This window comes from Salvelinus alpinus, chromosome 4 (genome assembly GCF_045679555.1).
Source record: "Salvelinus alpinus chromosome 4, SLU_Salpinus.1, whole genome shotgun sequence".
Lineage (NCBI taxonomy): Eukaryota > Metazoa > Chordata > Actinopteri > Salmoniformes > Salmonidae > Salvelinus > Salvelinus alpinus.
In genome coordinates this window covers 55807296-55834795 of record NC_092089.1, presented here as the reverse complement: position 1 = coordinate 55834795, position 27500 = coordinate 55807296, and the positions used below count along the sequence as shown (strand labels likewise).

The 27500-nt window shown below is 45.9% G+C and overlaps 1 pseudogene; it reads left to right on the top strand.

Annotated features, from left to right (window-relative positions):
• LOC139572614 (PC3-like endoprotease variant B) overlaps nt 1–27500 on the top strand; it is a 143462-nt pseudogene that overhangs the window by 21646 nt on the left and 94316 nt on the right.

Below are 27500 nucleotides of genomic sequence, written 5' to 3'. Positions count from 1 at the left end.
GTGTGTGCGTGTGCGCGCGAGTGTGCGAGTGAATGGGTGTTCTATAATTTACTGGGCCCACCTTCATGAGGACTAGGCCCACCCATGAAAGAGATCCAGGCTGAGTGTGTATATGTGTGTTTGTGCGTGCATGTTTGTGTGTGTATGAGAGAGAGAGAGAGAGAGAGAGAGAGAGAGAGAGAGAGAGAGAGAGAGAGAGAGAGAGAGAGAGAGAGAGAGAGAGAGAGAGAGAGAGAGAGAGAGAGAGAGAGAGAGAGAGAGAGAGAGAGAGAGAGAGAGAGAGAGAGAGAGAGACGTGAGTGATGCAGGTCGGTTGGAGAGGGGATTTTCTTTAGGGCTGTTGTGTTTAACCTGGGTGAGAGAGCTGGAAAGATTGATTGAGAAAGAGAGCGAGAGAACATCCCTTTGAACTGATGAGGAGGGATAGCTGTGGCATCAAAGGCTTCCTTTGTTCCCTGGCCCGTCCCCAATGGAGACCCCAGACCAGGGGGACCAGTGTCCTATCCGGTCCCATCCACCCTCTGCTCCTACACTCTTTAGGGCTAATATTAGCATTAGAAGGTTAGCCTTAGCACCAGGTCGTTGCTGTGTTTTCTGTTAATACTTTGCCACATTCTGTAAAATGTGCATACCATCGGAGTGTATAGGCAACCAACAAATACAATGGAAAAAATGTTTTCACGTTCAAATAACATTGGATTCCTATAAGGAAAATCATTCTGTATTAATGTATTAAAGCTGCAATATGTAGCTTTTTGGGCTACCTGACAAAATTAACATAGAAATGTGAGTTATGGATATTTTATTCTCATTGAAAGCAAGTCTAAGAAGTGGTAGAGCTGTTCTATGTGCTGCATTTCTATGCTTACCATTTTTAAGTTTGGTTTTTGTGTATTTTATTTTCGGTTTTGTACACCAGCTTCAAACAGCTGAAAATACAATATTTTTGGTTATGGAAAATATATTTCACAGTGGTAGAATATTTTAGATAGCGGTACAATATTTTAGGTGGTACAATGATTCTCTACACTATACTTGCTTGTTTTGTCACATAAACTAAAATTAGGCGAACTACTACAATTTTAGAAACCAGGAAATGGTGGAGTGATTTCTTCATAATGCATCTTTAATGGTTGTGGTTGTATTAATGTTGTATTTATGTTAATCTGTGTTGTGTGTTGGTTCTCTAGGTGAGGTGGGTCCAGAGACAACAGACTCACTACAGAGACAAGAGAGCTGTTATCAGAGGGCTGGACCTACACCACAGTTATCACTAAGAGACAGAGAATATATGTGTGTTTGTGTGTGTGTCGTATACCGTGTACGTGTGTGTATTTGCACAGGCTTGGTTTTGTAATTGCGTGTCTGTGTATGTGTGTCTACACGTATGTAACGTTAAGCATATGTGTGCATGTATGTGTTCTCTTTGCTTTGTGTGAGTGGGGGTTGTGGGTGGGTTTGCAGGAGTGTGTGATGACTCACGTAGGGCTGCGGTGAGCCTCCTCTCTCTCTCTCTCTCTCTCTCTCTCTCTCTCTGCAGACTGGGACGTGCTTCCAGCCGTGGACATGCCTCACTCTCTCTCTGCTCCTGGAGAAGGGAAAGGGCAAGGGAAAGAGGGAGAGGGTGTATGTGTGTGAGACAGCAAGGGGAGTGAGAGTGAAACATAGAAAGAAAGACTGACCGAGAAGAGAGAGAAGTGAGCTCTAAGGCCGGCTAGGGACATATTGACACATGAAAGGCAGAGAAGCACTATGCCTGCCTTTCGGGGGTCCGTTAGCTGGCAGTATAAGGTAGAAACACGCAGGCGCAAATCATGTCAATGCCTTGCATTGTGTTTGAAGGACTGAAAAGGCAGGCACACGGCAAGGCTGCCTTTCCGCTGGCCTTGCGCATTTTGTACCAGATCATTTTGTACCAGTGTTCAGAAATATAAAAAAATGATGCAGGAAAAACATGAAGAAATGTATTATTGATCAAATCTATATTCATAGATTTTTCATTACAGTTCTTTTTTCATTCATTTTCACTACCTACACTGATCGCACATCAATGTGAGAGAGAGAGAGATGTGCAGCCGGAGAGAGTGATGAGAGAGAGGCAGACAGTGAGTGAGAGAGTGATTGAGCGAGAGAGAAAGAGAGTGATTGAGCAAACGAGAGAGAAAGCGAGTTAGAGAGTGAGGGAGAGAGAGTGGTAGTGTGTGTGATATATGTGGGGTGAGGTGAATCTCTTGATGAGCTGATATCATGTCCACAGACACCAACACAAGCTGTGCTGTGGTAATGTTATGGTAATGATATGGTAATGCTATGGTAATCTGGTGGCAGTATTCCACATCACTAGAGAGATGGGAATTCTGGGAGGCCTTTCACCACTGGGTGGAGAGGAGGGACTTCCTGGTCTCAGAGTACACAGCAACAACAACACACACAAACACACACAAACACGCACGTGCGCACTCGCGCGCACACATACACAGCAAAATAAATACACCAAAACAAATACAGGCACTTATTCACACACACACAAACACACACACACGATGGCTAAAATAAGGAAATATCCCCATTTCAATGGATTAAAAAACTCATGTAAACAGTTTAGAGCATGTATAAAAAGTGCTGCTTGCGTGCTAGCTCGCTCATAGGCTAACACTAAATTGTAGAGCTTATTCATACCCACATCTCCTATATGTTCCTGTCTGTCTGTCTGTCAGAGTTGCAGGAGAAGCAGAGTGAGTTACCCAGCCGTCGACAGGACACTTTGAAGACTGAAGACCAACTGGGTCATGTCCTGACCTTCAACGACCCTCTCTGGCCCATGCTGTGGGAACTGGTGGGTCTCTCCCAGAGTGTGTGTTAGTGTGTGTGTATGTGTGTGTGTGTGTGTGTGTGTGTGTGTGTGTGTCTGTGAACAGCATGAGGCCTGGGAAGCATAGTATAGTGTATGTAGTAAAACACACACACACATACAAACCCACTTGCACACACACATACACTACATAGCCAAATGTACAGTATGTGGACATCTGCTCATCGAACATCTCATCCTAAAATCATGGGCTGTAATATGTGTTGCTCACCCCTTTGATGCTATAACAGCCCCACTCTTCTGGGAAGGCTTTCCACTAGATGTTGGAGCATTTATGGGGTGGCAGGTAGCCTAGTGGTTGGAGCATTGGACTAGTAACCCAAAGGTTGCAAGATTGAATCCCCGAGCTGACGAGGCAAAAATATGTCATTCTGAACAAGGCAGTTAATTCACTGTTCCTAGGCCGTCATTGAAAATAAGAATTTGTTCTTAACTGACTTGCCTACTTAAAAAAAAAAAATGATGTGGGGAATTGCTTCCATTCAGCCACAAGAGTATTAGTGAGGTCAGGCACTGATGTTGGGCGATTAGGCAGTCAGTGTTCCAATTCATCCCAAAAGTGTTCAATGGGGTCAGGGCTCTGTGCAGGCCAGTCAAGTTGTTTTGTGCATGGTGACATTGTCATGCTAAAACAGGAAAGGGCCTTCCCCAAGGCAGAATCGTCTAGATTCTGGAACTAAGGGGCATAGCCCGAACCATGAAAACAGCCCCAGGCCATTATTGCAGTCAGGCACCATTATGCAGTCGGTCAGGCAGTGTTCTCCTGGCCAAACCCAGATTCGTCCGCCAGACTGCCAGATGTTCACTCCAGAGAGCTCGTTTCCATTGCTCCAGAGTCCAATAGCGGTGAGCTTTTCACCACTCCAGCCAACACTTGGCAATGCACATGGTGATCTTAGGCTTGTGTCAGCTGCTTGGCCATGGAAACCCATTTCACAAAGCTCTTGTGCTGACGTTGCTTCCAGAGGCAGATTGGAACTCAGTAGTGAGTGTTGAAACAGAGGACAGATCATTTTAACACGCTACGCACTTCCGCACTCTGCGGTCCCTTTCTGTGGGCTTGTGTCGCCTACCACTTCGCAGCTGAGCCGTTGTTGCTCCTAGAAGTTTCCACTTCACAATAACAACACTTACAGTTGACTGGGGCAGCTCTAGCAGGGCAGAAATTTTACAAACTGACTTGTTGGAAAGGTGGCATCCTATGACGGTGCCACGTTGAAAGTCACTGAGCTCTTCAGTATGGGACATTCTACTGCCAATGTTTGTCTATGGAGATTGCATGTCTGTATGCTTGATTTTATACACCTGCCAGCAAAGGGTTTGGCTGAAATAGCTGAATCCACTCATTTGAAGGGGTATCCACATACCTTTGGCCATGTAGTGTATCATACAGATATTCACATGTCCAGGCAAACAAGTACACACACAAGGTTGTGTAGGTTCATTTCTAAATGTAATCCATTACATTTACTGGTTACCTGTCCAAAATTGTAATCAGTAACGTAATTTTTGGGATTACCCAAACTCAGTAACGTAATCTGATTACTTTCACTTGCTTTTGGATTACTTTCCCCCATATGAGGCATTAGAAGAAGACAAAAACGAGCCATCAAACGTATTTGGTGTGTCATCATAGTGGTCTCTGACTTGTGGTTTGACTCGCTCAGATGGAACAAACTTAAACTTCGCCTTTTTTCAATATTGAATTGAATGCCATTGAGAAAAGAGAAAGGTGTCATAATGTATTTTTTTCAAACATCCTTTCTCAATTTAAAAGTAATCCAACAGGTAATCATCTAGTTTTTCAAAATTCTCGTTTTCAAAATTCTCTGTAATCTGATTACAATATGTTTGCCGGTAACGTAACTGTTTACAGTTACAGTTTTTTTGTAATGAGATTTCATGTAACTCATTATGTAATCATTTACTCCACAACCCTACACCTAAGGCTGAACTGAACAACCAATCAATATAGCTGTGAGTTTTGATTGACATGTGAGTGTGTAATCTGAAGCAGGTTGACGTTTATTGTCATGAATCTTGGCCTGGAGGCAGAACTGAGTGATTTCCGCTATACGGGCCAGCTGCAAAGTCAAAATTGTCTATACTTTTTGGTCTTAAAGATGAAATATGCAGAAATCGCTCCACCATTTCCTGGTTGCTAAAATTGTAATAATTTGCCTAATTTCAGTTTATATTACAAAACAAGAATCATTGTACCGTCTAAACCATTGTGAAATATATTTTCAATAACCAAAAATATTGTATTTTCAGCTGTTTGAAGCTGGTGTACAAAACCGAAAGTAAAAGACACAAAAAACACATTTAAGAAGGGGAAGCCTAGAAATAGCATACATAGAACAGATCTATCGCTTCTTAGACTTGTTTTCAATGAGAATGGCAGATCTATAACTGACATTTCTATGTGAATTTGGTCAGGTCGCTCAAAAAGTTACATTTTGCAGCTTTAATTTAAGGTTAGGGTTAGGCATTAGGGTTAGCAGTCTGTTTAAGGTTGGGGTTAAGGTAAGGGTTAGGTTTAAATCCTATTTTATGACTTTGTGGCCATGCCAGCTAGTGGGCACTCTGCAGACTTGCCTCCAGAACAACATTCATGACTAAAAACACTAAACTGCTAATCTGACAGCCCTGTGGCTGAGGGGTGGGCTATGTCCCCAGTTCTGATGAACCATGGCAACGAATGACTGACAGGTCAGTTCTCAGGGGAAGATGGAGGGTAGAGAGAGAGACAAAGAAAGAAAGACTTTTCTCTTTTGGATGTGAGGTAATTCCAGGTTTCATATGGTCAGGCTAGAGAGGTTTATCCTGACTAAAATCTGTACATAATTCCTCTCTCTCCCCATCTCTTTCTCTCCATATTTCTCTCTTTCCTCTCTCCCTACCTCCCCTCTCTCTCTCTCTCTCTCTCTCTCTCTCCCTCTCTCTCTCTCTCGCTCTCGCTTTCGCTCTCTCTCTCTCTCACTCTCTTTTATCTGTTCTGTTTAATCAGCCTCTAGTGGACATGGATATTGATTGAGGGTCAGTAATCTGCCCAGGGTTGGTAGCCTGCCAGGACCAGATGTGGTGTGTGTGTGTGTGTGTATGTCTACTGTATCTGATCTCATAGTGTGTGTTTGTCTTCTTGGATGGGCACTTCTAATGTAACTCTATGGCAGCACCCAAGGGGCTAGAATTTTCTAACTCTACCCTTAGACTTGGTGTCATGTGTCAATGTGCAGTGGTTAGGACGGAGTCATGCGCAGGACACAGAACTGAGTAAAAGACGTACTTTACTCGAAAAGAAACAACAACATTTCCACGCAGGGAAAACACACCAGCTCACAGAAGTCTTGAACACTAAACAAAGAACAAACACGCACAACACCATGTGGGAACTAGAGGGTTAAATAGGGAATACATTATAACGTAATGGGAACCAGGTGTGTACAATCAAGACAAAACAAATGGAAAAATAAATGTAGATTGGTGGCAGCTAGAAAGCCGGTGACGACGACCGCCGAACGCCGCCCGAACAAGGAGAGGCACCAACTTCGGGGGAAGTCGATTGGATTTGACGTTATGTCCCCATGAGTGACAGAACACTGAGCTAATCACGGCACAACGCTCTGTATTTTCTGCTGGCTTGCCCCACCACCACAGAAAGCACTGAGCTAGGCTGAAACACCTGCATTTTGGAGCTGCCTTACTCATGAAAACAAAATAGAGACCATGTTTGTATGTGGCTTTATCAACTCAATGATATATCTTTATTTTTTACATTGTTTGCAAACTGATATGTGACACGTATTAATGCCAAAATAACATGCAAACAGGCAAGCCCCCCCCCCCCCCCCCCCAATTATTTTTTCGTTTTTTGCTAAAAATGTAGGGCTCAAAACAGGTGGGGTTCTCCCCCACCTGCCCTGAATGACGGGTCGCCACTGTGTTTATGTGTGTGGGTTTGTATGTAAGTTACTTGTGTGTGTGTGTGTGTGTGTGTGTGTGTGTGTGTGTGTGTGTGTGTGTGTGTGTGTGTGTGTGTGTGTGTGTGTGTGTGTGTGTGTGTGTGTGTGTGTGTGTGTGTGTGTGTGTGTGTGTGTGTGTGTGTGTGTGTATGTGGATTTGTCTGTATGCGTGAAAGTGTGTGTGCACTTATTTCTGTGTGTGTGTGTGTGTGTGTGTGTGTGTGTGTGTGTGTGTGTGTGTATATATATGTATGTGTGTGTGTGTGTGTGTGTGTGTGTGTGTGTGTGTGTGTGTGTGTGTGTGTGTGTGTGTGTGTGTGTGTGTGTGTGTGTGTGTGTGTGTGTGTGTGTGTGTGTGTGTGTGTGTGTGTGTGTATCCGCCCGTATACTGAGCGCCGTCCCCCAGTGTGCTGGTGGATTCCCCAGGGCCAGGCCTGCAATGGTGGACGCTGGCTCCATTCATCTGGCAGGCCTTTTCTTCTTCCACTACAAAGCAGTGCTGCTCCCCTGGCGCACCCCCCCCCCCCCCCCCACAGAGCACTATTTATCTATTGTGTTTAGTTAGACTCATCTGAGCTGCTCTCCCTCGCTCACTCTCTCTCGCTCTACATCTCTTTTTTGCTCTCTTCCCCATTTTTTCTCCTCTCACTCCATCCCTCCTCCCTCGCTCATTAACTTTCACTCTTTACCTCTATTTATCTCTCTCTCTCGCTGTCTCTCCCTTTTTTCTCTTCTCCTCACTTTATTTTCCCTCTCTCCACTCCACTTCTCTGTATGTCTCTCTCTTCCCCTCTCTCTTCATTCTGAGAACAACAACAGAATAGAAAACTCTCAAAACACTCACTTTAAATATCAAATTGTCTTTGTGCATGTGAGGGAGTTTGACATTTTGGGGAAGGCTCTTGTTTGTTTTGTGCCCGTGTGGGTTCACGGTGTTTGTGTGTGTGTGTGACTGAATGGGCGCTGTGTGCTGGTTGTGGGTAGCGGAGAGGCTTATGGGTAGTTCTGCTCCTAGCTCTCTCTACTCTCTCTCCTCGCCACATGGGGTGTGTTATGGAGGCTGTTTTGATGTGTGGAGAGTAGGGCCTCCCTCGAGCGCTACCCTGAACCTTTTCAGCACTGTGTTTAGTCAAGGGGCTGTGAGGCTCGGGTATACACTCTCACACACACACTGAAGAAAACACACAAATGCACACGCATACATGGACGGATACACACACACACACACACACACACACGCACACACACACACACACACACATGCACACAAAAATACACACACATTCCCCCCATTTGAATGACTGCATTTCTCCTAATCTTACCAACCCGCTTTTGTTCTCAACTTCTACGTAGCATGAGATTCAGTGGCCACTAAGGTAAGTTTTGTGATGCCTTTTGGTGGCAGAGTGTTGAACAGAAGAGGGTGAAAAGGCTTCCCTACCTGAATGGATTTAAATAGCACTACGGGAGTGAGTGATTTAAGGAGTGAGAGAGGAGAGGGAGTGAGCAGATGAGGGAGTAAGAAGTGGATTTAAATGACCATAAGTGAGGGACATGAACATATGATTAGTTATGTGATAGTACAGTAGTAGAAACGTTTTGGTTCCAGGTAGAACCCTTTTAGGTTCCATGTAGAGCCCTCTGTGGAAAGGGTCATTCATGGAACCCAAAATGGTTCTGCTTGGAACTAAAAAGTTTCTACCTGGGACCAAAAAGGGTTCTTCAGAGGGTTCTCTTATGAGGACAGCAGTAGGAACCCTTTTAGGTGTTATCTTTTCTCCAAGAGTGTACAAGTTTTGTCTTATAGCTATTATCTATGTGACATATATATGACTATGATGTGTGTGTGTGTGTGTGTGTGTGTGTGTGTGTGTGTGTGTGTGTGTGTGTGTGTGTGTGTGTGTGTGTGTGTGTGTGTGTGTGTGTGTGTGTGTGTGTGTGTGTGTGTGTGTGTGTGTGTGTGTGTGTGTGTGTGTGTGACTGTGACTGTGACTGTGTTTTATTCTATATACCTGTGTTTATCTACAGTTCAACCATGGCCAATACAGCTCCAGTCACTTTGACCTGAACGTGATGCCAGTGTGGAGCAGAAACATCACAGGGAATGGAGTGGTGGTCAGCATCGTCGATGACGGTAAAGTCACGACCAATCCAATACAAGACGGGGCCACGTTAAGCAGCGCACAATTTCTACAGATAGAAATGAATAACATGCCTCTATGACACATAGAATAAGGAATCACATCAACTCCATTCATGACATTTATATCTGCAAGTTCCACAGCCATTGCCTACTGAACGTGGCTCAGCCATGCAGGGCAGAGACAAGGGCATTTTTTTTCTGTATTAATGAACATCATTATTTATTTGTTTGTATTTTAATCTCCTCTCCTGTGGATTCTCTGCCTTCATTAACATAATAAAGGGGTCGAAAAAAAGTATCATTATTGTATTAGCTAAGGACTAATACAAGGTGTTTCAGATGTGTATATTTATCCGTCCACATCTGTTTTTATAATAGGAGGAGAGGATCGTGTAAGTAGTTTATTCGAGAAGATGTGTAGAAAGTGTGAAGGGGTGAGTCAGGGAGTCAGTGTAAAAGTTGTGTGTATCTTATCCCATCCGCCTCTTCTTCTGTTGGAATAGAGTGGTGTTATTTAGCCAAGCCAGCCAATCAGAGTTGCTGGTACTGGTCGCCTCTCAGTCACAGCAGCGCAATAAGGATACCTTTCACTACGATTAGTGGAATATCTGGCAACAAGGGAAATGAAAGGACAGCATCTTCTGGGCTCATTCATCAAGAACTAATTAAGGCCTGGGTACACTCAAGTGCTGATAGAAATGGAGAAGTGTGTGTGTGTGTGTGTGTGTGTGTGTGTGTGTGTGTGTGTGTGTGTGTGTGTGTGTGTGTGTGTGTGTGTGTGTGTGTGTGTGTGTGTGTGTGTGTGTGTGTGTGTGTGTGTGTGAAAGCATGTATGGCAGTGTGTGTGTTTGCGCATGTGTGTAGCTGAATTGTGCTGTGTGAGATTTGTTTTCCATGAGGAAGTGGCTCCGTGTCATGGCAGGGTTGCTGTAGGCGGACGACTCCTGTCTGCTCTGCATACTGAGAGATGGAGAGAGAGAGAGAGAGAGAGAGAGAGAGAGAGAGAGAGAGAGAGAGAGAGAGAGAGAGAGAGAGAGAGAGAGAGAGAGAGAGAGAGAGAGAGAGAGAGAGAGAGAGAGAGAGAGAAGGATGCTGAGAGGGAGTGAGTGAGAGAGAGAGAGAGAGAGAGAAGGATGCTGAGAGGGAGTGAGTGAGAGAGGGCGAGAGAGAAGGATGCTGAGAGGGAGTGAGTGAGAGAGGGCGAGAGAAAAGGATACAGAGAAAGAGAGAGAGGGAGAGATTAAGCATAGAGAGGATGAAAAAGAACCAGGAGAGAGAGTGAGAGAGGATGAAAGAAAACAATAGAGGAAGAGAGAGAGAGTATTAGACCTGCACCACTGACTCTCCTTTGAGGCCATTGTTCTATGTTCCACCTCTCTGTATTGATTCCACCAAGCATGAATTCTCCCTCCATCTTTCTCTCTTTTCTCTCTGTTCTTTATCTCTCTTTATTCCTTCCTTCCTTCTTTCATTTTGTTTCTGCCAAGCTGTCACCTTACCTTTCTCTAAATGCACTCCTCTCTATCTCTCTCGCGGTCTCTCTCTATCCCCTCTCTCTTTCTCCCTCTCCCTATCTCTCTAGTATGTCTGAGAGTCAGACTCAGAGACCTGAAGGATCATGTACACACACATCACCTTTAGCCACCTTTAAATCAATGCTTATTGATTTTAATAGCGAAGGTGCCCACCTCTTCTCCTTCCTTCCGTTCCTCCCTCCTCTATCTCCATCCTTCTCTTTTAGATGTAATGTAATCAGAGCCTGAGACTATTCTTGCACAGAGCTCTATCAAATGTACCCCGCCACCTCCAATCTGGGTATGTGCTACATGTGTGTGTGTGTGTGTGTGTGTGTGTGTGTGTGTGTGTGTGTGTGTGTGTGTGTGTGTGTGTGTGTGTGTGTGTGTGTGTGTGTGTGTGTGTGTGTGTGTGTGTGTGTGTGTGTTTGTCTGAGTGTGTGTTTCAACCACTCATAATTGTTTTATACTGCAACATTATATTATAAAAATAGTATGATACTTTATATCAATATTTTACTTATTCTAATTATTGTACTGTATGTCATGGATTATCTACTAATATGAAAAAAACATAACTTTTCATCATTTGATTCAATCTGAATGTTTGTATTTAGTGGCTTAAACCTAGACAGTTAGTTAAAAACAGTGAGAATGGGCATTGGTCTGAAGCAAAAAATAGAAAGAAATTCACATGGGCACCACAAAGCCTATTCCACCCATGCTCTACCAAGGTTTTCCAGCGCCCAGCTTTGACCTACTACAGTAGCTATGTTGGTATTGTACTTCAAACTAAGTGTAGGCAGGTTGCTTAGGATTCAAACCTTCTCAAACAGCCTAATTCATACTCTTAGCAGAGGTGCTTCCACAATAATGTGATTTGTACCTCATACAAGGTAAAGTATTGGATTCTTCACACACCCCAGTGAGACATTATTCAATTACGCTACATTTTCATACTTTTTTAAATTAAAAAGCTTTGCTTTTATACTTACAAGACCATCAGGCTTGATTGAGCTGTTTTGTCTTGTAGTAACGTGCTGCATGCCTGTATTTCCTTTCGTCTTTATTTTAGCAATACATGTCATAGAACAAATCGAATCAGTAGGTGCCCAACATACAACAGTTGGTGGTGTGTTGGACACAGCAGCTCAGATAGATAGAGTCTGTCTGTGTTCCTGATTTCTTTAACTGTTAGCTGACCTGTGTAATATTGAATTAAGCTCAGAATCACTGTTTTATCAATTGCTGTGCTAAACAATGGACAGTTCATTGCCTCTCTGTCAAAATAACGTGCCGCTTAATGAAGTGATGTTTGTATTTGTATTTCTTTCTGCAATAAAGATGGTAATGCAACAATAATGCACATTTACAATAAGCATATATCAAAAATATATACAGCCAAACGTAACATATGATACTAATTTCAGTGTCCCGTATTTACTTGAACTATGTTACGTCTAATCTATGAGACCAGGCTGGCACACAGCATGTCACGCAAGCAATGATTCTGATGTTGTTGTACCCCGATGCACCATGTGCAGCCCCCTGACTACTTTTTACTTGTGTTTGGCATTTTCAGATTTTCTGTGAACACACTGAAAAGTCATTTGAAACTGTGTTGATCAGTCAGCACAAATGTGGAGAATAAGAAAAGACAAGACGGCAGGAGAGAAAGTGTATGCCAGATCTGGAATTTATTCTACACATGTTTGAAACAGTTCTTGATTAACCTCAGCTTGAATACCAACATATAGCGAGCTATATACAGCCTTAGTTTGTTCACATACACTTCTATGACTGGCAGCATGGTGCAAGCAGCTGCGTTGTTACAGAGCAACCGACCTGGTGTTATTGAATTCTGAGCTTCGGCTAAAGAAGATGTCAGCATTCTCAGAAATGCTACAAAAAGGTAGCACATCGTTGGTTATTTAACAGACGGAAATGTGCATGTGAGAGCGATAAATTATAAATGTAATAAAAACTGTTCCACTTACAAATTAGTCAATCTGGCATTGTTTAAGTCACTTTGTGGACGCTATAGTCTCGTTTAAATCAGACGTCTAGAATACTCTTAAAACTCCATTTCTAACGACCCTGTTACAAAATCTGATATGTATTTTTCGGTAACGGACAGACGGCTCATGACGAGAAGCGGGGAGTGTGTTGTGTACCTCCAATCAAGTTGATCGAGATTGGTGTCATATTGGCTTAGATATGATGGTAGGGAGATTTAAATGTAACACTGAGCTTCAACCAGTGCCTATATATTGTTATTATAATACACGGTAATAGACGATCTATGAAACTAAAAGTCCTTGGTCAAATCACGTGAAAGGAGAGGGAACTTCATAAAATGCAAAAAACACAATTCTTCACGTCCAATGCACTGCACTTCAACATCAACGGAAGTAATTTAGTCATGTTATGATGATCATGAGAAGTGATCCATAGTGCTGGGCAGATTAATCAGCTAATGGTGATGCCCCGCCATCCCAGAGTGTCCCTGTCACCACACCGTCAACACTGATTGGCCACTGTTCATCTCACCCCTAGTGCACTCAAACATCCATTCCCTACCTACCATACACCACTGTCCTTGCATGTCATTGGAACAGAGATAATAGGAACTCAGTTGGATGGAGAAAGGCTGCAAAGGTGACATGTTATCTCAAATCAAATCAAATTTTATTTGCCACATGCGCTGAATACAACATTACAGCATTACAGTGAAATACTTACTTACAAGCCCTTAACCAACAATGCAATTTTAAGAAAAATACCTACAAAAATATGAAGTAAAATGGACAAATAATTAAAGAGCAGCAGTAAAATAACAATAGGCTATATACAGGGGGTACCGGTACAGAGTCAATGTGCTGGGGCACCGGTGTCGAGGTAATTGAGGTAATATGTACATGTAGGTAGAGTTATTAAAGTGACTGCATAGATAATAACAGAGAGTAGCAGCAGCGTAGAAGAGGGGGAGGGAATACAAATAGTCTGGGTATCCATTTGATTAGATGTTCAGGAGTCTTATGGCTTGGGGTAGAAGCTGTTTAGAAGCCTCTTGGACCTAGACTTGGCGCTCCGGTACTGCGTGCTGTGTGGTAGCAGAGAGAACAGTCTATGACTAGGGTGACTGGGGTCTTTGACAATTTTTAGGTGCTTCCTCTGACGCTGCCTGGTATAGAGGTCCTGGATGGCTGGAAGCTTGGCCCCAGTGATGTACTGGGCCGTACGCATTACACTCTGTAGTGCCTTGCGGTCGGAGGTCAAGAAGTTGACATACCAGTCAGTGATGCAACCAGTCAGGATGCTCTCGATGGTGCAGCTGTAGAACCTTGTGAGGATCTGAGGACCCATGCCAAATCTGTTCAGTCTCCTGGGGGGGAATAGGTTTGGTCGTGCCCTCTTCATGACTGGTATGCTTGGACCATGCTAGTTTGTTGGTGATGTGGACGCCAAGGAACTTGAAGCTCTCAACCTGCTCCACTACAGCCCCGTCGATGAGAATGGGGGCTTGCTCGGTCCTCCTTTTCCTGTAGTCCACAATCATCTCCTTTGAGTTGATCACGTTGAGGGAGAGGTTGTTGTCCTGGCACCACACGGCCAGGTCTCTGACCTCCTCCCAATAGGCTGTCTCATTGTTGTCGGTGATCAGGCCTACCACTGTTGTGTCATCGGCAAACTTAATGATGGTGTTTGGAGTTGTGCCTGGCCATGCAGTCATGCGTGAACAGGGAGTACAGGAGGGGACTGAGCACGCACACCCGAGGGGCCCCCGTGTTGAGGATCAGCGTGGCGGATGTGTTGTTACCTACCCTTACCACCTGGGGGCGGCCCGTCAGGAAGTCCAGGATCCAGTTGCAGAGGGAGGGGTTTAGTTCCAGGGTCCTGTGTATAGGTGGGTGTTTGCTTGTATTTCAGAGGTACAGTATTTGAGACCAATATTCCTAAGTGATCTTGATCTAGTAGACATAATACCGTTATTAGCATTCACAGACTCTTACGAAGTGTCATGGAGCAATCAACACGTTCTAACGTCATGGCACGATACGGTATAACACCATTTACAAGAAGCTTACGTAGAAGCACTGTATATTGTGTATTGTATTGCCATACCGCCTTAGCTAATTGAAGTAATATACAGTAGGTATACATTACTTACATGACAAGCATTTATATGGTCACCTTGGGGTTAGTAGTGACTTAAAGTATTAGTAGTATGATGCATCTGTAGTGCTGCTAGTTAATTGACTCATGCAATGATAGCAATGCAATAATAAAGACATCCATTTTTCCACATTTGATTTATTTAATTGCATCCTACTTTGTATTATTTCATGTCAAGGGCATATTTGTTGAATGTGTTTTATCCAAATGAGCCTTTTACATACAGTATATCCACATACAAGCATTTTGTTTCATAGTACCTGAGATTCCATAACAATATTTGAGCATGACACGAGTGGAAATGGTTACAGGGTACAAGTCTTAACACTTTGTGTTTGTGGTCGTTTCTAAGTGTGTGTGTTTGTATGGCATGTAAGTGGGCTTTTGACTTCAGTTTAACCCATCCTTTAAAGGTGCGTGCGTGCGTGCGTATGCGCGTGTGTCTGTTTGTGTGTGTGTATGCTCGCGCACAGATGATATATCCACTCTTGCGTCCATGTGTGTGAGTGCATGATTGCTCTTGTTATAGGGTTGAGATGTGTGTATGTGGGTAGCCTAGTTGTTTGGTATAAAATGACACTGTAAAAATCTTTCTGACAGGGGGAGTGACTGGAGTCAGTGCTTTTCCTCCCCCTTCTTCCTCCCCCTCGCCCCCCATTGCCCCCCCCCCCCCCCCCCCCCCCGCTGTTCAATCCATCCAGCCGCTGTCACGGCGGGGGAGCAGACAATCTATCAAGGCATCGGGAGGCATTCTCCTCACCTGCACCGCGCCTTTAATGAACAGCCAACGTGATCCCGGCTGACAAGCAGGAAATGGATGTAATAAAGATTGTTTCTGCATGCTCTTTGCATCCCTGATAAATCACCTCGCTGTGCAACAGATACGGGAGCCACATGGAAATTTGATTTCACACGGTGAGTCAGAGAGAGACGGGGCAAGAGAGAGAGAGAGTGGAGAGGGGAGAAAAAAAGAGCTGGCAGTGGCAGGGTCACTTTATATTTTTTGTTCTCTATAGCTGCGACGTGGGCGGTGGCGGTGGGGTGTATTGGTTCACTGGGACCCTCCCTGGCTCCTCTAGTCCTGCCGAGCGTTGCCGGTTCTGTGGTGCCCCCAGCGATCGGATGATTTTCCTCTGAGCGGCCTCCTCCACACCTACTGCTCAACCCTCTACACTTCTCACACATCACCTCTCACACCCACACACCTACCTTGCCCAAATCCTATTGCACACATACTGTAGTCTCCCTCAGTAGGGTTCAGAGGGCATTGAGATCAGAAGGTCACTGTGACCACTCTTCTCTACGTACTGTACAGGCTCTCCAACACCACCCACCCACACTCATCTGCCCTAACATCCCTGGTTCCCTCGAGACTTTGAATATGGCTTGTGAGATTACTAGTACTCTAACAGTAGAGAATACAGGGGCGGGGGGGGGAAGTGGGAGGATAGGAGAGAGGAGGGGACAGCGAGAGAATGATTATAAGAGTAAGATAGAGGGAGTGAGGGGGCAAAAGCAAATGCTGGAGGATGGAAAGGGGGTAGAATAAAAGGGATTGAGGGAGAGACAGGGAGACGCAGATACGTATAGAGTGGGCAATTTATGATTTAATCTAATGCAGCCCAGGTCTGCTGTAACTCACCACAGCAGAAAGAGAGAGAGAGAGCAGAAGGGAGAGAGGGGGGGGGGGGGGCTAGAGAAAGGGATAGTGAGAGACATTAACCTTTCCTCAGAGAGAGGCGAGCTGTTTTATCTGACTACACTCTTAGAAAAAATGATTTGGCTGTCCTCATAGGAGAACCCTTTGAATAACCCTTTTTGGTTCCAGCTAGAACCCTTTTGGTTCCAGGTAGAACCCTTTTGGACCCTTTCCACAGAGGGTTTTTACGTTGAACCAAAAAGGTCTCTCCCTGGAATCAAAAAGGCTTCTCCTATGGGGACAGCTGAATTACCCTTTCGGAAACCCTTTTTTCTAAGTATACCATCCACCCCTCGTAAACCTTGGCTTTCCTCTCCTCTCCTTTCCTATAATATCCTCTCCCTCTCTGCCTCCTCATCCACCCTTCTCCACCTCCACAACCACCTCACCCAACATAGAACCTCGCCCTCCATATGACTATAGTAGCTGTGTGTGTGGCAGTCTTTCACAACACCCTACAGTCAATTAATGCATTTTCAGAATGACTTACGGCCAGCCTCTTTGGTCTCAAGACAAGTCTTCATTATCATTGTACTGAATGAACCAATGACTTCCAATCACACCATAAGGAATGAGCCAATGAGATTGAGTGAGATGGTGGCTGAGAGGCCTACTTGCCTCTCTCTCTCTCACTGGGACTTGTATGTATGTATTTGTATTTTGTGTATCTCTCTAGAGAAACATTAGCTAGGATCTATATTGGTTTGGTGGCTGCCCCCTGTAATGGCGCAGGTATGGGTTATGTGACGTCGTCTCTCACCGCAGCGCTGTCTGCTGTGGACGGGGATGGTGGATAAGCATCTGCCTCTGATTCCAAAGTTTGAATCCAGTGATATAAAGTTGTTTTTGATATTTTAGTTTTAAGCCTATTCCAAACCTTAACTGTTACCTTAACCATTTGGAGTTAATGTCTGAACTTAACCCTAACCGTAAACATTTGGAGTTAATGCCTAAACGTAACCTTATTTAACCCCCCCCCCCAAATCACGCCACCACTACTACACACAACAGTATATAACCACTACCTGTTTAGGCTGCCCCCGCGCTCATTTGCATGAATAAGATGGAAATGCAGCCCTTATTTATGCCAACAGAAATGGAGTGTTATTAAGGGCACCATTGTGCAACAGCGACGGTTGCACTGAGAATACATTACAGAGGCTATTTCTGGAGAGGCTCCAGCCACACAGAGGGTAATGCTTTACTACTCCCTGATGGCATCGTCACTCCAGGTGCCAGGGCTCTGTGTGTGTGTGTGTGTGTGTGTGTGTGTGTGTGTGTGTGTGTGTGTGTGTGTGTGTGTGTGTGTGTGTGTGTGTGTGTGTGTGTGTGTGTGTGTGTGTGTGTGTGTGTGTGTGTGTGTGTGTGTGTGTGTGTGTGTGTGTGTGTGTGTGTGTGGGTAGGAGAGTGGGTGCGTGTGTGTATGTATGTGCATGTGATGGGCTGTGTGGGTGGGTAAGTAGGTGCGTGTGTGCGTATTTTCTGTGATTTTCAGTGATGGAGAGGTTACCAGTGATTGACAGTGTACGCGGCCCCTGCTGTATAACAGTTTGTGAGCTGTGAGTTGAGGTGAGAGGCAGGTAGAGCCACAGTAGTACTCTCCATCTGTCTACTGGGCTGTGCAGCACGGTGTAGTTAGAAATTATCCTGTGTCAGATTCTATTCTTAATCCTACAATTATTAAGGTTATAACCAAAGAGGAAATCTGGTCTTAGACCAGTTTATCATACTAACATATTCCCTCTAGAGTGACCCTGTTGGCCAGCCAGTAGCCTCAGTCTGACCTGTTCCCAGACCAGTCACCCCTGACCTCAGTTCACCCAAACCTGAACCTGCTCCCCACTGATCCCCCTCTGTGTCCTCTGACCTTTGCCCTGGCTAGGCGCCGTCACTTGACCACGACTTCCCTGGGTAAATATTATCAACTGCATGCAGCTGCACGGGAGCAGAGACAAAGGACAGAGGGAGAGGGGGAGGTATGTGTGTTTGTGTGTGTGTGTTTCAGAGAGGTTATGCTGTGCTGGGGGTGGGGGAAGCATTATTTAATGCTGTGCTGGGGGTGGGGGAAGCCACCTGGGTGTGTGTGCTGTGATGTAGGGATTGAGTGAGTGAGTGAGTGAGAGCGAGAGAGAGAGACTGATTTGTGGACATGCTGCCTTTTTACAGGCCTTGTAATGGAGTTTATTAGCATGTGAGTAGCAGCAGGGGAGCATATGTAATCTGTCCTGTGCAAGGGTGGCCATTTTGAATACAGGATGGTAAAACAAAAGCAAAACAAGCTTGAGTCCATTAAGTGAAAATCTTTCCTAGCTGAATGAGTACGTGTGAATGGTATTATTCCCCTTGTCAAAGAGATATTTCATGTTATGTACTGATGGCTAGTGTAAATTATATTGTCAGATAGGTGTATAGAAATAGGAGGTCTGTTCTACGAATGTGTCTACCCACTGAGCTGTGTAACTGTCCTCGCACAACAACATTTGTCATCATCTGTGTGTGTGTGTTTGTGTTTTTGTGTGAGAGAGAAAGAGGGAGAGGGAGGGAGAGAAAGAGAAGGAGGGGGTGACAAGGACAGGAAAAAATAGAGAGAGAGAGAGTGGGTAGCCAGAGACAGCTGTTGTGTCTTGGAAAATACAGATCAAATAAGCTAATATCAAGGCCTGTGCCGTCCCATAACTTCTCCATTCAAGCAGAGGGCAAACTGAGGTCACATTCTATTGATTCTTCCGTAGGCTTGTTGCAATATATCTTTCCACTGAACCAAGTAGACCTTTCCAGTATTAACATTGGAAGTATTTCTGAGCAACGTGCATTATGAGAACACTATTTTTAGTGTAATATTTAACTCTATCTATATGTTATTCGACAATCTATGTCCATCATACACGGGCAACATTACTTTAGAAACACCCAATTTTTAAAAAAACGATCCCTGTTTGTGATGGGTATTACCCAAACCAATAGGCCTAATGTGGTCATTTTGAGTTTGAGAGGCTCTATAATTGTTGTGTTTGTGAGCGACCATGCGCGCGTGTGCAGTTGTGTGCATGTTTGTTTGAGTTTCAGTATGTGATTATATACATTAAGTGTTTATCAGTGTGTGTGTGTGTGTGTGTAATATGTGTTTATCAGTGAGTGTGCGTACATGTGTGTTTATCAGCGTGTGTGTATTTGTGTTTATCAGCGTGCGTGTTTGTGTATGGGTGGGTGATGGATCGCGCCCGCTCCGTGTTTACCTATCCCATGATTTCCTGTGCGTGCGGGTAACAAGTGGAGTTTGGCAGGATTAATGAGCGCGTGGGTGCTGAATGGATGTTTGGGGCAGTGTGGTGCTCCATCATGGTCCTAGCAGCCCAGAGCCCCCCAGAGCTTAGCCTCAGCCCCACCACCACCAGCCGTCACAACCGCTAACGCTAGCTACCGCTCAGCCTGCTCTTAATTATGCATGCTTAGCAAAGTCCCATTAAACAAGCAGCAGCGCTAAACAAAGGCAAAGCATTCACATCCTTTACTTACTTAGAGCTGTGGTTTAAAGGACTTCTCCAGTAGGGGGGGAAACGTAATGTTTGAAATTAAGGTACAGTAAATCAACGATAGTTCAAATCACAGTGTTCATTTACTCTACTGGGAGTTATTTTAACCCTCAAGAGAGTGATATGCTCCCTTGAGTTAGTGTTGATAACTGGAGTTCATTATGACGGAGTACTTTTAACTCGGTTAAGAATAACCAGAGACAGGGAGTTAAATCTATGGCGTTATCCACAGATGTGGGAGGGGCAGGTCAATTTTTTTAATTGTTTGTTTCAATATTTGTGTTTTCGCATATATATATATATATTGATTGTTTTTGATTTCACACAAAGATAAGAAACATGCATTTTTGTAAAATAATCCATAAGTGGTTAGATTTATAGCAACCATTAGTCAAGTCAAATGTTATTGGTCACATGCGCCGAATACAACAGGGTAACGGTGCTCTAGCTCTTCCTCCTCCTCGGACGAGGAGAGGAGAGAAGGATCGGTGGACCAATACGCAGCGAGGTATGATGACATAATGAATTTATTAAATAAAGACGAAACACGAAGAACACTTGAATAACTTACAAAATAAGAAAACGACGTAGACGAAACCTGAACATGGAACTTACATAAAGACACGAAAGAACTCACGAAAAGGAATAGACTACATAAAACGAACAAACCGAAAACAGTCCCGTGTGGTGCACAGACACAGACACGGAAGACAATCACCCACAAACAAACAGTGAGAACAGCCAACCTATATATGATTCTCAATCAGAGGAAATGAATAACACCTGTCCCTGATTGAGAACCATATAAGGCTAATTAACCAACACACTCCCACATAGAACAAACAACACAGACTGCCCATCCCAACTCACGCCCTGACCAACTAAACACATACAAAACAATAGAAAACAGGTCAGGAACGTGACATAACCCCCCCCTCAAGGTGCGAACTCCGGACGCACCACCAAAAAGTCTAGGGGAGGGTCTGGGTGGGCATCAATCCACGGTGGCGGCTCAGGCTCTGGGCGTGGTTCCCACCCCACCATAGTCACTACCCGCTTTCGTAGCCTCCTCCAAATGGCCACCCTCCAAATTAACCCCACTGGATTAAGGGGCAGCACCGGACTAAGGGGCAGCACCGGACTAAGGGGCAGCACCGGACTAAGGGGCAGCACCGGACTAAGGGGCAGCACCGGACTAAGGGGCAGCACCGGACTAAGGGGCAGCACCAGGATAAGGGGCAGCACCAGGATAAGGGGCAGCACCAGGATAAGGGGCAGCACCAGGATAAGGGGCAGCACCAGGATAAGGGGCAGCTCCGGACTGAGGGACGGCAGCTCCGGACTGAGGGACGGCGGGTCCTGGCTGGCTGGCGGATCCTGGCTGGCTGGCTCTGGCGGATCCTGGTTGGCTGGCTCTGGCGGATCCTGGCTGGATGACGGCTCTGGCGGATCCTGGCTGGATGACGGCTCTGGCGGATCATGGCTGGATGACGGCTCTGGCGGATCATGGCTGGATGACGGCTCTGGCGGATCATGGCTGGATGACGGCTCTGGCTGGTCATGGCTGGATGACGGCTCTGGCTGGTCATGGCTGGATGACGGCTCTGGCTGGTCATGGCTGGATGACGGCTCTGGCTGGTCATGGCTGGATGACGGCTCTGGCTGGTCATGGCTCGCTGACGGCTCTGGCTGGTCATGGCTCGCTGACGGCTCTGGCTGGTCATGGCTCGCTGACGGCTCTGGCTGGTCATGGCTCGCTGACGGCTCTGGCTGGTCATGGCTCGCTGACGGCTCTGGCTGGTCATGGCTCGCTGACGGCTCTGGCTGGTCATGGCTCGCTGACGGCTCTGGCTGGTCATGGCTCGCTGACGGCTCTGGCTGATCCGGTCTGGCGGAAGGCTCTGGCTGATCCGGTCTGGCGGAAGGCTCTGGCTGATCCGGTCTGGCGGAAGGCTCTGGCTGATCCGGTCTGGCGGAAGGCTCTGGCTGATCCGGTCTGGCGGAAGGCTCTGGCTGATCCGGTCTGGCGGAAGGCTCTAGCGGCTCCTGTCTGGCGGACGGCTCTAGCGGCTCCTGTCTGGCGGACGGCTCTGTAGGCTCATGGCAGACGTGCGGCTTTGCAGGCTCATGGCAGACGGGCGGCTTTGAAGGCTCAATACAGACGGGCAGTTCATGCGGCGCTTGGCAGACGGACAGTTCAGACAGCGTTGGGCAGACGGGCAGTTCAGGCGCCGTTGGGCAGACGGGCAGTTCAGGCGCCGCTTGGCAGACGGGCAGTTCAGGCGCCGCTTGGCAGACGGGCAGTTCAGGCGCTGCTTGGCAGACGGGCAGTTCAGGCGCCGCTTGGCAGACGGGCAGTTCAGGCACCGCTTGGCAGACGGGCAGTTCCAACGCCGCTTGGCAGACGGGCAGTTCAGGCACCGCTTGGCAGACGGGCAGTTCAGGCGCCGCTTGGCAGACGGCAGACTCTGGCCGACTGAGACGCACTATAGGCCTGGTGCGTGGCGCCGGAACTGGAGGTACCGGGCTAAGGACACGCACCTTTAGGCTAGTGCGGGGAACAACAACAGGGCACACTGGACTCTCGATGCGCACTATAGGCCTGGTGCGTGGTACCGGAACTGGAGGTACCGGGCTGAGGGCACGCACCTCAGGGCGAGTGCTGGGAGAAGGAACAGTGCATACAGGGCTCTGGAGACGCACAGGTGGCTTAGTGCGTGGTGCCGGAACTGGAGGCACCGGGCCGAAGACACACACCACAGGAAGAGTGCGTGGAGGAGGAACTGGGCTCTGGAGACGCACAGGAAGCCTGGTGCGTGGTGTAGGCACTGGTGGTACTGGGCTGGAGCGGGGAGGTGGCGCCGGAAATACCGGACCGTGCAGGCCTACTGGCTCCCTTGAGCATTTAGCCTGCCCAACCTTACCTGGTTGAATACTCCCCGTCGCCCGACCAGTGCGGGGAGGTGGAATAACCCGCACCGGGCTATGTAGGCGAACCGGGGACGCCATGCGTAAGGCTGGTGCCATGTAAGCCGGCCCGAGGAGACGCACTGGTGGCCAGATATGTAGAGCCGGCTTCATGGCACTTGGCTCAATGCTCAATCTAGCCCTACCAGTGCGGGGAGGTGGAATAACCCGCACCGGGCTATGCACACATACAGGAGACACTGTGTGCTCTACTGCGTAACACGGTGTCTGCCCGTACTCTCGCTCTCCACGGTAAGTACAGGGAGTAGGCGCAGGTTTCCTACCTGACTTCGCCACTCTCCCTTTAAGCCCCCCCCCCCCAAGAAATTTTTGGGGTTTACTCACCGGCTTTTCGGGTTTCCAGCCACGTCTCCTTGCTGCCTCCTCAAACCACCGCTCCTGGGCTTTAGCTGCCTCCCTCTCTTCAATAGAGTGGCGATCTGCCCCTGTCTGAACCCAGGGTCCTTTTCCGTTCAATATTTCCTCCCATGTCCACGAGTCCTGGTTTCCTTGTTGCGCTCTCCCCCGTCGCTTGGTCCTAGGTTGGTGGGTGATTCTGTAACGGTGCTCTAGCTCTTCCTCCTCCTCGGACGAGGAGAGGAGAGAAGGATCGGTGGACCAATACGCAGCGAGGTATGATGACATAATGAATTTATTAAATAAAGACGAAACACGAAGAACACTTGAATAACTTACAAAATAAGAAAACGACGTAGACGAAACCTGAACATGGAACTTACATAAAGACACAAAAGAACTCACGAACAGGAATAGACTACATAAAACGAACAAACCGAAAACAGTCCCGTGTGGTGCACAGACACAGACACAGACACGGAAGACAATCACCCACAAACAAACAGTGAGAACAGCCAACCTATATATGATTCTCAATCAGAGGAAATGAATAACACCTGTCCCTGATTGAGAACCATATAAGGCTAATTAACCAACACACTCCCACATAAAACAAACAACACAGACTGCCCATCCCAACTCACGCCCTGACCAACTAAACACATACAAAACAATAGAAAACAGGTCAGGAACGTGACAAACAGGTATAGACTTTAAAGGGAATGCTAACATACGAGCCCAATCCCAACAGTGCAGAGTTAAAAAGTAAGACAAATACTTGCCAAATTAAAAAGGAAATAGTAACACAATAAAACCAAAACAAGGCTATATACAAAGAGTAATACAGTATGTACATGTGAGGAGGGGTAAAAGTGACTAGGCAATCAGGATATATAATAAACAGAGTAGCAGCAGCGTATGTAAAGTGTGTCGATGTGTGTGTGTGTGTTTGTGGCATCAGTATGCATGTGTGTGTGTGTGTGTGTGTGTGTGTGTGTGTGTGTGTGTGTGTGTGTGTGTGTGTGTGTGTGTGTGTGTGTGTGTGTGTGTGTGTGTGTGTGTGTGTGTGTGTGTGTGTGTGTGTGTGTGTGTGTGTGTGTGTGTGTGTGTGTGTGTGTGTGTGTGTTGGGGTGAGTGTGCATAGAATCAGTGCAACACTATTAAGACAAAGAAATAAATAGTAAAGGGGGTCAATGTAAATTTTCCAGATAGCCATTTGATTAACTGTTCAGCAGTCTTGGGGGTAAAAGGTGTTCAGTTGCCTTTTGGTAACAGACTTGCTGCTCCGGTACCGCTTCCCGTGCGGTAGCAGAGAGAAGAGTATATGACTTGGGTGGCTGGAGTCTTTAAAAAATTTTAGGGCCTCCCTCTGGCACCGCATAGTATAGAGGTCCTGAATGGCTGGGAGTTCGGCCCCAGTGATGTACTGGGCCGTACGCACTACCCTATGTAGCGCCTTGTGATTGGATGCCGAGCAGTTGCCATGCCAAGCGGTGATGCAGCCAGTCAAGATGCTCTCAATGGTGCAGCTGTAGAACCTTTTGAGGATCTGAGGGCCCATGCCAAACCTTTTCAGCCTCCTGAGGTCGGAAGAGGCATTGTCGTGACCTCTTCGCGACTGTGTTGGTGTGTTTGGACCATGATACGTCCTTAGTGACACCAAGGAACTTGAATCTTTCGACCAGTTCTGCTATAGCCCCGTCGATGTGAATGGGGGCGTGCTCAGCCCTCCTTTTCCTGTAGTCCACAAACATGTCCTTTGTCTTGCTCACGTTGAGGTAGAGGTTGTTGTCCTGGCACCACACTGTGAGGTCTCTGAACTCCGTCCTATAGGCTGTCTCATTGTTGTCGGTGATCAGGCCTACCACCGTTGTTTCGTTGGCAAACTTAATGAGAAAGGGGGGGGGGTGGGAAGTGCAATAGAGATTGCATCATCTGTGGGTATGTTGGGGCAGTATGCAAATTGGAGAATTGGAGTGGGTCCAGGGTATGTGGGATGACTGTGTTGATGTGAGCCATGACCAGCCTTTCAAAGCATTTCATGGCTTCAGATGTGAGTGCTACGGAGCGGTAGTCATTTATACAGGTTACCTTGCCATTCTTAGGCACATGAACTATGATTGTTTGGTTGAAACATGTAGGTATTACAGACTGGGATAAAGAGAGGTTGAAAATGTCAGTGAAGACACTTGCCAGCTGGTCAGTGCAGACTCTGAGTACATGTCCTGGTAATCCGTTTGGCCCCTTGCGGCCTTGTGAATGTTAACTTGTTTAAAGGTATTACTCACATCGGCTACAGAGAGCGTGATCATACAGTCGTCCGGAACAGCTGGTGCTCTCACACATGGTTTAGTGTTGCTTCCCTTGAAGCGAGCATAGAAGGCATTTAGCTCGTCTGGTTGGCTTGCGTCACTGGGCTGCTCGCTGTTCTGGTTGGGATATGTTTGTATGGTCACTGTGGGGACAACTTTGTCAATGTACTCACTAATGAAGCCAGTGACTGATGTGGTAAGCTCCTCAATGCCATCAGATGAATCCCAGAGCATATTCCAGTCTTTGCTAGCAAAACAGACCTGTACCTTAGCATCCATATCCTTGGACCACTTCAGTATTGAGCCAGTCACTGGTACTTCCTGTTTGAGTTTTTGCTTGTAAACAGGATTCAGGAGGATAGTGTTATGGTCCGATTTGCCAAATGGACGGCAGGGGAGAGCTTTGTATGCGTCTCTGTGTGTGGAGTTAAGGTGATCTAGAGTTTTTATCCCTCTAGTTGCACAGGTGACATGCTGGTAGAAATTAGGTAAAATTGATTTTTGTTTTTCTGCATTAAAATTACTGGCCACTAGGAGCACCGGCTCTGAATGAGCATTTTCTCATTTGCTTATGGCCCAATGCAGCTCATTGAGTGCGGTCTTAGTGCCAGCATCGGTTTGTGATGGTAAATCGACTGCTACGAAAAATACAGATCAAAACTCTATTGATAAAAATAGTATGGTCTACAGCTTGTCATGAGGTATTCTAACTCGAGACTCTAGATTTATACATTAGCCGCCGTAGTCTCACCAGGGTGCCCGCACACGGGCCTCTATAGTGCCGTTTTCGCCTTTTACGAGTGTTGGGGATTAGGGCCTGGTCCGGGTCATTGAAGTAGAAGTCCTCGTCCAAATTGAGGTTAGTGATAGCTGTTCGGATGTCCAGAAGCTCTTTTCGGTCATAGGAAACAACGGCAGACATATTATGTACAAGAAAAGTTACGAAAAAAGTTACGTTAAAAAAATACAAAAAATAGCAAAATTGGTCAGGAGCCTGTAAAACGGCCTCCATTCTGTCCGGCGCAATTGATACACCCTAGTGAGATATTGTTCCAGTTTACATGGTGTCGGTAGTCTCCATGTACTGTATTTTTTTGCCATACTCTGACAGAAGCTCTAAATGCAAGTGGTGATGTAAAAGTGCTGTATATCTTCCTGCTGTATTTTTTTGCCATACTCTGACAGAAGCTCTAAATGCAAGTGGTGATGTAAAAGTGCTGTATATCTTCCTGCGAGTTGGATTCCAACAGAGGTTGGAAATCACATTGCAAACCACCATAATGTGACACATTAAGAAATATTCAAATAAGGCCTTACACCCTTGTAACTCAAAGGAAGTCAACCTGAAAGAGAAATGTACTCTGCTGTAGTTGATTGTAAAAAATAAATACAAATAAAACTCTGAAAACAGTAAAATGGCAGTTGGAGTAAAATTTAAGCACCTCTCTGAGAGTTGAATATTTATTTAATTTAGTGTCGTTTTAACTCCAAAAATATCAACACCATTACCAGAGTAGTGTTAACACAAAATGGGGTTGGACCAGGTAAACCCCAAAATAGTCTTAAATTTGACTCCGTAGGAGTTGACTTAACTCTTGAAATTTTACTGTTTATGGTGCATTATCCAAGGAGAGTTCCGAATAGGGTGACTAGCTATTAAGTGCAATTCATTTTTTGTTCTGTTTACGTAAACTTTGATTGAATAGTTTTCTTCTTCTCCTAGACATTGTTAAAGAAATGTTACATAAATCACAATTTCGTTTTTGCAACGCTCACTGTTATTGCGTGAGGCAAACATTGCCCTTAGGTCTATGTATTTGCTGTATAGGAGAGGAGCGGGTTGTGGTCATGAAATTAGTGCATAAAACTTTTGGACCTCCAACCATATGTTATGACATCACTCCGAAACATGACATTCTGTTGAGAATGTAGACCACAAGTCATGCTATCAATTAACTCACC